Source organism: Mixophyes fleayi, chromosome 1 (genome assembly GCF_038048845.1).
Source record: "Mixophyes fleayi isolate aMixFle1 chromosome 1, aMixFle1.hap1, whole genome shotgun sequence".
Taxonomy (NCBI): Eukaryota; Metazoa; Chordata; class Amphibia; order Anura; family Limnodynastidae; genus Mixophyes; species Mixophyes fleayi.
Window position 1 is genome coordinate 190,116,245 of NC_134402.1, and position 11,882 is coordinate 190,128,126.

The following is an 11,882-nucleotide window of genomic DNA, read 5'->3' on the forward strand; positions in this document are numbered from 1 at the left end:
TAATATCTTGATTTTCACTCTTAAGGGCAACTGTACAAATATATATGGTGCAGGATAATTCAAACATAGAACTCCCAATTGTATAAAGAAAGATATGTATACTACTCAATATACTGAAGAGCAGCATCACAACATAACAATTCTGTACATAATTCAAATTAAAACCATATTTTCTTTCATAATATGTACACTCAGTGGCTACTTTATTAGGTACACCTGTTAATGCAAATATCTAATCAGCCAATTATGTGGCAGCAGACATTTTCAAGGTGTTCAGTTGTTATTCAGACTAAACACCAGATGAAATGTGATCTAAGTGACTTTGACCGTGGAACCGTTGGTGCCAGACAGGGTGGTTTGAGTATCTCAGAAACTGCTTATCTCTTGGGATTTTCATGACAACAGTTTCTAGAGTTTACATTGAATGGTGCGCAAAAAGACCCAAAAACTATTGATTGGGCAGCGGTTCTGAGGGCAAAAATGCTTTGTTAATGAGAGAGGTCAGAAGAGAAGGGCCAGACTGGTTTCAAGAAAAGAGTAACTTAAATCCATGTATTCAAAACCATGTGTTACAATAATAGTATTATTATTGTTATTATAATCGTAGATTTGTAATGCGCCACAGTGCTCCGCAGCGGCGTACAGTAAGGAAAACAGTACATACATAAAACAGGGACATACAAGGTAGACAAAATAAAAGCAGACATGAAAACAATGGGTATGAAGGACCTTGCTCATTAGAGAACTTACATTTTAAATAATATGTAGAAGAGCATCACTGAATGCACAGGATGTTGAACCTTGAAGTGGATGGGATACATCAACAGAAGATTACAGCAGGCTCCACTACTCTCAGCTAATAACAGGACACTGAGGCTACAGTGGGCACAGGCTCACCAATATAGTTCAAGGTTGGAAAAATTTGGTCTGACGAATCTCAATTTCTGCTGTTACATGCAGATGTTAGGGTCAGTATTTGAAGTAAACAATATGAATCATTTGATCCATTCTGCCTTGTATCAATAGTACAGGCTGGTGGTGTTTTCTTGGAACCCATTAGGCCCCCTAATACCAGCTGAGTATTGCTTATATGCCACGGCCTACCTGAGTATTGTTACTACTATATGCATGCCTACACATCTTCAAATGGTTACTTATGGTTATTGCCAATGGTCTCTACAGTCACCAGATCTCAATCCAATAGAGCACATTTGAGATGTGATAGAATGGGAAATTTGTAGCCGAAAAAAATTCTGCAGCAACTGCACAATCTATCAAGTCAACATGGACCAGAATCCCATACAAATTTTTCCAGCACCTTGATGAATCTATGCCAAGAAGATTTCAGTCTGTTCTTCGGGAAAATGGGGGTACTACCCAATAGTAGAAAGGTGTACCGTATAATGTGGCCGCTGAGTGTATATATGTACACATAAACACAAACATATAGTTTAGGAATGGTCTAATGCATCAGTCAGTGAAGTTGGTTAGTGTATACATTGTCGTTGTGTATTAGACCAGCTATAATAATAAACTTAATAAGAATAACAACATGCTCTGAGAAGCATAACTAAACTAACAAATGAACTGTGAAAATAGAAGGGAATATATTATAAATGTGGAGACAGGTAAAAGTGGTCTTAAATATTGTTCAAATTAAGTTGCTGTTAAAATAACACCAATTTCTAATAAAAATATTGTGTGAATGTGTCTTGTATTAGACTTTTTATAATGAATATCTAGATTAACGTTCACAGTTGTCTTGGGTAGAGGTGGTAGTAGTAGGGAAGCAATGATTAATTAATCACATCGAACCTGTGTATCTTCCATAGGAATACCTACACTGCTTACTGGGGGACAGAGTTGATAGTGGGCTGAGAACAACACCTGCAAGCCAGTAATGTGCAATGTGCTAGAATAGACTAGTGCTGCTTCCTGCATTATAGAATGTGGATTATATTACTATTGTTTAGGACATTTTGCCATACAGTATATTTCAGGGATTTTTTACTTTTATTTTTTGCTGTTGTTTCTTTTGCTCACTCATATAATATTTTTAACTATTGCTTAATTTCTTTAAAAATATGTTATAGTTTTTATAGATATTAAAAACATGTTTCCACATATTTTACAGAATAATGCCCAAAATAAGTGCTAAATTGGTCTTTAATCTGAAATATTTTTTTTTATTTGTTCATGATAATTTTGAAGAATGTTATTTTTGTTGTTAGCAACCAGTTTGACCTTAAAGCTATAGTTCTTTGCAGTCCATTGTCAGAGAGCTATAAAAAGCACCTATACAATGATAGGATTACATTACAATGAATAAGAACAAGGTAACCATATGAAGCTATATTGTACTTTATAAGTTTGTATTGCATTTTTGTAATAACAACTGGCAAATATATTTGTACAAATCTCCCCCCCAATCCGTCTATGCCTCCGCTCTCCCCCTTTCCTCCTCCTACCCTTGCGTCTCTGTCCGTCCTACCCTCCCCTTAGATTGTACGCTCCTTCAAGCAGGGCCTCCTCTCCTCCTGTTCTCCACCACCTTAACTCTGCTCTCCAGCTTCTTGTCCCTTCCGAGAGGCCCTTCTACCCCTCTCTCTACCCCCGGGGGCTCTCACCTTTCATCTAGCTGTACTTTGAGCTTTGAGTTACTGTGCTTTTTGTTAACTGTTCCGTGCTGTCTCACCCTGTACCGTTTCTGTCTGTCCCTGTACGGCGCTACGGATACCTAGTGGCGCCCTATAAATAAATATTAATAATAATAATAATAATAATAATAAAACATAAAGAAATACAGAAGGTCATTTATGAGGGGCAAAATAGTAGTTCTGTAGTACCGTATTGTAGCTGCTTTGTGCTTCTATTTTTTTTCCTAATAAGGGCACAAGGCTATAAGGTACAAGAAGGCACTGAATTTAGCACAGGCAGAAGGAAGGACTTGTGTGGAGTGAAGGCGCACTAGTACGCCTAATTTTGCGGAGCAGTATAAAAACAAAATTTCCTTTTCTGGATTGAGATTATTGGATTATTATGATTATTTTTGTCTACCCTGATGTTTTGGAGTGTAACAGTTCAAGGAAGAAGAAACAAAGACATTTCTATATATTATAAAATGAAGATCTATTGGGTTTTTTTCAAATTTTAATTTATTTTAAATGATTGTTTCTGTTTTTTTATTATTTTGGTGCAATAGTCAGGCATCTGTCCATTTTGCGGGGGACCTTTCGGTGGCAAAGTTGTCACTTTAGGGGTCCCAATCATGTTAATTAGCCCAGTCGATACAGCAAATACAGGAACCAAGGTGTGCACTTTGTAAACAACCTCCACAGTGAGGGGCATTTATGATCTCTCTTAATAATCTAGGATAATTAGAACAGCATATTTATAATTCTGGGTGAAGATATAGGACCTGATTCATCTTCGAACATAACAACTGCCAAAACAGTATTAGTCGTATGTTAACAGACAGAACAGAGTGCAGGATACGCACATACATATGTATAATATAAAGTCCCATCAGAATACATGCAAAAAAATACGTATAAAAAAAATCCCCAATTCATAATACTATAATCATTAATAAAAATATGTTTACAACTTGTTTTCCATTTTTTTACATGATCAAAATTTTCCTTATAATACTCAAGCAAAATTAATAAAAACTGATATAATGTCACAATATTCACCAACATAGGACAATATCGCTGCCCACAATTTATGCAGATACTGCTTTACTCATCTAGACATTTTATTAGTTTTTTCAAATAGATAACAAAGAGAGGGAAACTGACACAACATATGAAGTAAAACAGTGTTTAGTTTCCAAGGAACATAAACAGCATATTCCTAACATCATACAATGTCAAGGGGAAGTGAATGAAGAAAGGAAGGAATGGAAAGAGTAAAGAGAGAGGGAGTAGGAGGGGTGGGGGGCACTAGCCAGAGAAGTGAGAAGAAAAGAAAAGAGGAAATGAAGATCCAGAACATGACAAAGAGAGATAGTGAGGGATCAAAGGCCTTAAAAAACTAGAGGGGAAGAGGCTCCGTGACATTCAGTCCAAGGACTCCAGACATTATTAAATTGGGTGGGAGTATGGCAAAGAATGCCAGTAATATATTCCATGTGATAGACTTGCCATATGAGGTTAATGATGGATGGAAGGGGAGGCAGGTCTGGATTTTTCCAACATAGGGCGATTTGGCATCTAACAACACTGAGAATATGTGTAATGAGTTTCTGGATGTGTTACTATATCTTAGAAATTGAGCGAGGAAGAAGTGAATAGGAGAGAGATGGCGGGAGAGAAATCTGAGTGATATTGAAAATTAAAAGGTGGATGGATTCCCAGAAAGGAAGTAGTTTCGGGGAGTGTCACCAGATGTGGGACAAGGGTACCCTCGTGTCCACACAGGCACCAGCACACCTGAGATGCACCTGGATATATCATGTGGAAGTGGTGTGGGACAAGTACCAGCGACAGAAAATCTTCAGGCGAATCCTGTCCCACTCCTCCGGGGTAAGCGTCTCCCCCATGTCCTCCTCCCATTTGAGTTTGTGGGGAACATTAGGGGGGCAATTATGTTTCAAATTAAAAGTTGATGGGATGCAAAAGCGTTTTTGTATATTAGCAAAAGAGGGGAAGAATTGAAGAGAATCTAAGTCATGGGCTGAGTTAAGTCCAGGGGGTAAATGAGAGATTGTGCCATAGAGGGGTCATGTGCCAAGCATTAGGGGCTAGATTGTAAGAGGAGACTGTGTGGATCCAGCTGGTGACCAAGAATGCCAGAGAGGGGGGTGTGAGGGAGGAAGGGGGGGGGGGGGGGGCGTCAGTATTGTGCTTTCAGCCATAGAAGCGAGGAGGTACTCAATAACTTTTAACAATTGGACATTGAAGATCCTTTTAAGAACCACAAAAAGATCAGACATACTGTGGGTGGTTCTTTATATGTGCAGTTAGATATCCACCTAACACTTTTCACAGAGCATGCCCACATCAAGGCTCTTGGAACAGCCCCCCAGAAAATCAATATGTGCCTAGCTTTGCAGATTTGCAGATACACTTGACTATGCACACCGGCAGCGGTGAGGGCAAGGCCACGTCACGATCTGGACGTAGCATAACTTAGTGCTGGCAGTAGATTCTTTGTTTAAAAAAATAATTTCCTTTTTTTTTTATATACAGACAAAAAGGCCTGTGCTGATGATCACAGCCCTCAGGAACCTGCAACAAGTACGCCTATAGACAGGCGTATCTGTGTGTACCTACAGGTCTGCATAGGACAGCATTTGCATAAACACGGCCTTAATGTACTCAGGTAATGTTTACACAACCCTTCCTTTGCGCATGGAGGTGCATGTGCCAGGTGCACGCAATACTGCATTTGAGCATATGCATGCGTTCTACTTGTGGGCATGCGCAGTGCAAATTTGCATAAATTATGCTACACAAACTGAAATTTGATTAATTCAGTATCCATAAATTATGCTACACAAACTGAAATTTGATTAATTCAGTATCAGGCCCAAAGTGTATTATAGGGACAACAATTTTGTGCAGAAAGAGATGTAGATAAAGTATAGATATTAGTCACTGAAACTGAAAGAGTGATCTGATCTGAGAACCATGCACCAGCCTTATTGTGAAACTCCAGAGAATAAAGAATATGAGTATTGAAAGCGGCAGACAGGTCTTGCAGGATTACATTTTTGAACAGAAATGTTAATGATAACTGCATAGTAGAGCTGTTTTGCTCCAATGAAGGCAGATTAACCAGAGCATAGGAGACACTTAAATTGAATGGCTAATTGCACAGTCGGCATGGGAATGAAAAGTTTGAATATGGAATGTGAGCCAAGGGAAGCTATTCATTTAGCTGGATCATTGTGGAAATAAAGCAGTAAATTTGTCAGTGGTTGAATAAAACATAAAAATATATGAATCAACCTAAATGTTGGGTTCAGAATAGAATAAAAGAAAGGGAAACATGTAACAGACTAGCTATATTAGCATTAATAATAATTGTGTCATGTTGTGGGAAAGCGTTGTGGACAATGTTAGATTTGATTTTAAAGATGAGTTCTACAGGTTCTACCTATGACTGCTGGTGTTAGTCCATTGGTGGAGAGGACATCAGTCATTATTGGTATGTGTAAAGTGCTAGGATTCACCCCCTTTTGCCACCTGACGCAGATCTTATACTTTTGGCTACAACCGTAGTAAGTATGAATAGTGACACGGTAAGAGTAGTATAGTCAGATGAGAAATATTTCCTTTCCCTCTCATGCTCCTATTCCTTTCATGCAGTGAGCCACTGCACTACAGTGATTGCTGAAAGGAGCATAGGACACTTTTTACTCTAACCTCTTTCTGGAAATCAATTATTGCAGAAAAGAAAGCATTGGTGGAGCCGGGATGCAATGTGGGATAATTGGTGTAATCCCCTCCCTTAGAAGCCCCATGTGTCTACTGATCCATACAAAGGAGTAGTGTATCTCGACCCTCTCTCTAGTTAGGAGGTGCATTTGAAATGCAGGCGATCTTAGTGATTCATGCAATGAGTTGATGTAAACCTAATCTCTTGTAAATGATACTGCATGATCATTGTCAACCTATCTTGCAGCAGCTCCGGGTGTTTTCAAGCATGCCAATGTCCTAATGCTCTACAATTCCAAACAGTAGTAGACTCAACTGGCTGCACGTGGTTTCTATTTTTTGGTCCATTAGCTGTAAATATTTTTTTTTTGTTTTATGGGTTATATAGAAAATCACAATGTCATGAATTAACATTATCAATTCATATTAGTAAGACTGCAGTTAAATACATCCTCTAGGACCTGATGCACATTTGCTTACAAATAAAAGTATGTCATATTGTCATAAGCTATACTGTGTATGTTGAATAATAGAAAAGATCTTTCCAAACGGCATAAAAATTAAGGCAATCACATAGAATACAGTAAAAAATAAATTACAATGAAAATCGGGGCAATATAAAATCAAAAAGTGATTACTTTGAAAAATATACCGTGTATTGTATTGTTAAAAAAAATAGTGCTATGCTTAAGCCTACAGTGCCACCTGTTGTTCAAATAATAATGTACATACTGTATAAGCAGCTAATAGAAGTGCTAGAAGCTGCTGTAATAGAAGTATCAATTAATTACCTTACAATTTACTGTTTTATCCTCAAATTTTTTTATTTTGAATCATCAATATTTCAAATGCCTTAAGTTACCCCCTTAAAAGCTACTTCAAGCCCTTTGTCCCTGTCACAATTATATAGCATACCTGCTATTGTTGGCGCAACTCAGAGGAAGGTGCGGAATCTAACGTGCCCCTGGTATTCACCAGGAACCCCCGCAAGGAAGTATGGACTCCCCTGCAGGGACACGCAGGTCGCGGTCCTTCCAAGAGTCAACAGCGAGATACAAGGAGGTGTCAGACAGGCCGGGTCGGTAACGTTCTGGTAGCAGAGGTACAAAGGGATATCCAGAAGAATGGTGAGGCAAGCCGGGTCGGTAACTTTCGGGTAGTACAAAGGCAGAATCCAAATAGAGGTGGTCAAACGGTCCGGGTCAAAAGGTCACAGGCAGCACAAGGATAGTCAGAAAAAAATATAGCAACTGGTACACACAAACGCTGGAGGCAGGAAGACCTGATACTCTGGCACTGGTAGGAGGGCAGCGCTGTCATACCTGGCGCCGGGGAGATCCGCTCATTGCGTCCCGTTGCCTAGCAACGGGGCATGCTGTCTTGCTAAGGCCGGAAGCCGGAAGTGATGCGTCTGGTTGCTAAGCAACCAGACGCGCTGGGCAGGGAACAGGCGGCCGTCCCGGAAGGATAGCGGGACGACACCTGACAGTCCCAATGCTCATGCGCCGGAACATAGGAGGGCAGGGGGGAAGGGCAACTGGGGCCATGGCCCTAGGCACTGTGACGTTGAGGCCAACTGTGAATAGAGGCAATATGCTGGTATCATAATAATGCACAGCTGAGAGTGAAAGAGCAGGATGGGGTGTTGAGAATGAAAGAGGAATGTGAGTGAGGAAGTAAAGGGGAGTGGAATGAGAAAGTGGAGGGGAGAGGAATGAGACAGAGGAGTGGGGGAGAGTGAGAAAGTGGAGGGAGTGAGAAAGAGGGGACTGCAGAGTAGAGGGAGGCGAGGAATCTGCATCGGATTAATAAATATATATTTTGTGCTTACATGTCTTAGGTTTAATCCACAAAACAGTTTGTGCCAATTGTTCGGTCAACTATTCATGGCTGTCATTATATTACAGGGGAGAAGCAAGGACTATTGATGTGTTTTTTTGTTGCTGCATAATGCCACTATGTTTACTGTATTCAAATATCTTGCTTTCTGTGTCCCACAACTGTTCTTCTGCTAAAAAGGGAAAATAAAAATTGTAGTTTAAAAAAAACAAAGAGAGATTTTTTTTTTATTAACACCTGGAAATAAGAACTGAGGGCTGGAATAAGACCGAGAAGGCAATTTAAAAGCTTTGGAGGGATCTTTAACTGAATTATTCTCTGGAGTTTTGTAGTTAACTATGGGAGTATGGCCACCTGCTGTCATAGGAGTGGGGGAGACAGAGGCTATAAGTGGGATGGGCGGAGAGTTAATCAGTCTCTGCAGTTCTGGTTGTTGGTTCTTCGTAGCATGAGGGAACAAATGGATGCTAATCACGATGGGGCTCAGTTATTGTCAGCTGACATGGCTGTGCCATGAGCCAGGATGGAGAGTGGTCGGAAAACGCAGTACAGTCGACGGCCAGTGGTTTGGGCGCACATTTACGGTCTTGGGCATGATGGGCCTCTCTTCGAGTGAATTGGCTATAGTCTCGGTACAGGTACTGCCCCTGTGGGTTGCCCAGGGTTGCTTTCCGTCTAGCATAGAGAATGGGCGGGTTCTGTAAAACCGGGACAGGGTGTCCCGCTAAGACAGATATGTGTGCCCAGAGAGTGATCCCCCACTTCAACCCAGGGATTTGATTGGTTGTCCCCCAGTTGATGAGCTCCCAATGGTTAATGCTGGGACAGTTGGGTTTTGCCTGGCAGACGTTGGACTGACTGCTCTATTCTCCACCACCATATTTAAATAAATCATTTAAATTTTCCGCACTCAGGTCTTGTGTTGTTATTTAAGGTTGTAGTTAAATAAGAGTAAGAAGGTAAAGGAGGTCAAGATATCAGTCGTAAGCCTTTTATTGTATGGGCACACATTTTGGTCTTGCCATAATTGCTACAGCTCTGTCCATACAATATATAACTGCTATCTAACAATGATCATAACCACAACTCTGTCCTGCCTGTAAGCTGTTTGATGGAGTTACTGTGTTTTGGTTTTCTGCCACATATTATTGATTATAATGTGGTATAATATGTGGTGAAGCTATATATGGAAGTTTGTCCACAATCAAAGTATAGTTTTATATTGAGTCAACCTACTGGAGGGACTTACGCCACTGTGGTTTAGACACTGGTAGACCATGGTGGCCACCATGAGATCATCAAAATCAGCTATTTATATAGTGCCACTAATTCCGCAGCACTGTACAGCGAACTCACTCACATCAGTCCCTGTCCCATTGAAGTTTACAGTCTAAATTCTCTAACATACACACAGACTTAGAGAGACTAAGGTAAATTTAATAGCCGCCAATTAACCTACTAGCTTGTTTTTGGAGTGTGGGGGACAACCCCAGCAAACCCAGGAAGAACACACAAACTCCACACAGATAAGGCCATGGTCAGGAATCAAACTCATGACCCAAGTGCTGTGAGACAGAAGTGCTAATCACTAAGCCACCGTGCTGCCTTTAGGGTAAAATTTAGGGATGCCAGTCAATTTGTGAGGGGCACAGGTGGGCACAAAGAGTACAATATTGTCAGCCAGAAGGCTTAGTGATTGCCTGAAGCCTGATGAGCAACTCTAAGCCCACCAAGACAAAAGTGTCATCCTCCTAGCTGTAGGCACTGTGCATCTTGCACTTATTCTCATGCCGTTATGTCAACCCACAACATCATTGATAGAGAGCTACTGTGCAACCTTTCTACATGACATTTTTACATTGTGTGATGCCAGTGAACTCGGCAGTAGCAGAAAATTCAGCGTAGAATATCAATTAATAGTATATAAAATGTTTAAGTGTGTTTCTGTTACTGAGTAAATGTTAGTACAGTTATGTATCTGCATGTGTGTTTGTGAATGTTTTTTATCTACTGGACATTTGGAGCTGCTATGTATGGGGCTATAAAATGTTCTCTGCATTGGACTATATTATGGTGTGTGCATAGGTCTTTATAATTAGATGCATGTTTGAGGATTCATAATAAGTTGGATATTAGGCATATATGTGAGCTGGATATTAGAACTATATAAGAAGCTGAACATGGCTATATATAATGGCTATAAGGTGTATTCCAAAATAGAGATCAAAGACATTCTGCTGTGTAATAAATCAAGAATGCAGAGGATGGACATCTTATTAATCAATAGTGAGTAAACTTGTTTTTTCCAACAGTGATAGCAAAATAAAAAGGATTGGCTGTGAAATACGTCATTGTATTGTTCATGTCACAAATATTGCTGTGACCTTATGAGTACTGTATACACAATAAATACACCCCGTGCTTTTACTGAGGAGGATTGTTTAGTGTAGTTACAGTTTTTCTTTCAACCTTCAGGTTTTAGAGTATGCCCAGACAAGCAAAACAGCTGCTGTTCTGTGCTGAAAGTGTTTGTTTAGACTGTTTACTTCCTATGGACATTTCTCAGTACATGGTCTGTTTTTTTCCCAGTATACCAGTAACAGCATAGTCAAAAAGGGCGTGACCAAATTGTGCTGGAGGTGTAGTCAACATGGGGCATTGATACATATACATACTTACCTACTTTTGACGGGCTCCCTCCGGTAGATCACTGAAGAGGGGTGTGAAGGGAGGGCGGAAGGGAGCGGGGCTTCACGATTCGCATCATTTTGGCCCCACTCCCCAGTGATGTATGCCTGTTTGGGGTCTTTTTACAGTGGTAAAAAGACCCAAAGCAGGCATTACATCTCTAGGGGCGGAGCCAAAATGAGGAGAATCGCGACGGGCCGCCCCCTTCTGCCCATACACCCCTCCATGCCGGCAGATGCAGGAGAATTGCCAACTCTCCCGGGATTCCGGGAGACCTACCAGGAATTCGGGAGTCTCCCGGGAGAGTTGGCATGTATGTACATATATTGTAATAAAAAATTACATTTATCACGCCCTCCCAGCCACATTATGACACCCCCAGCCTACTGTACTTATCTATGCTTCTGGTGTTGCTAACATCCATCAGGGTGGGAACTTCCTGTAGAGTAAGCAGGGAAGCTCTTTGTCTCATGAGATAACCAAATTTTGTGTTACTTAGAGCTCCTCGGCTTCCTCTGCAGGCTGTGTCCTACCCAAGGACCTGGAGAAGCTATCAGCTCCCTCCACTTAACCAGAGCTGGATTAAGGTTTGGGGGATCAAGGGTATTTAAGACAGCAGGGCCCCTACTATGTAACATGGTTAACATTTTAGACAAATACACAGGCAATACTGTGTGCGCTACTGTTAGATGCACACAGCTCTGTCTTCACAAGCAGTATGTTGACATATCTCCCAACTGTCTTTGCAGTCGGACCAAATCCTGACTAAACGAGACAGTCACCCAAATTGAGGACTGCCCCACCATGTTCAGGATAGTTGGCAGACTGTCCTGCCCTCTCCTACCTGTCTTGTTACTTTCACCACTTGTGGCATCTGGTTTCTTTAGCTCAGTTCCTGCTTGTCTTGATCCTGGAATGTTAGATGCCCTATTTTGAAAAAAAATGAGTACATGAGATTTGGAAAAATCCAAC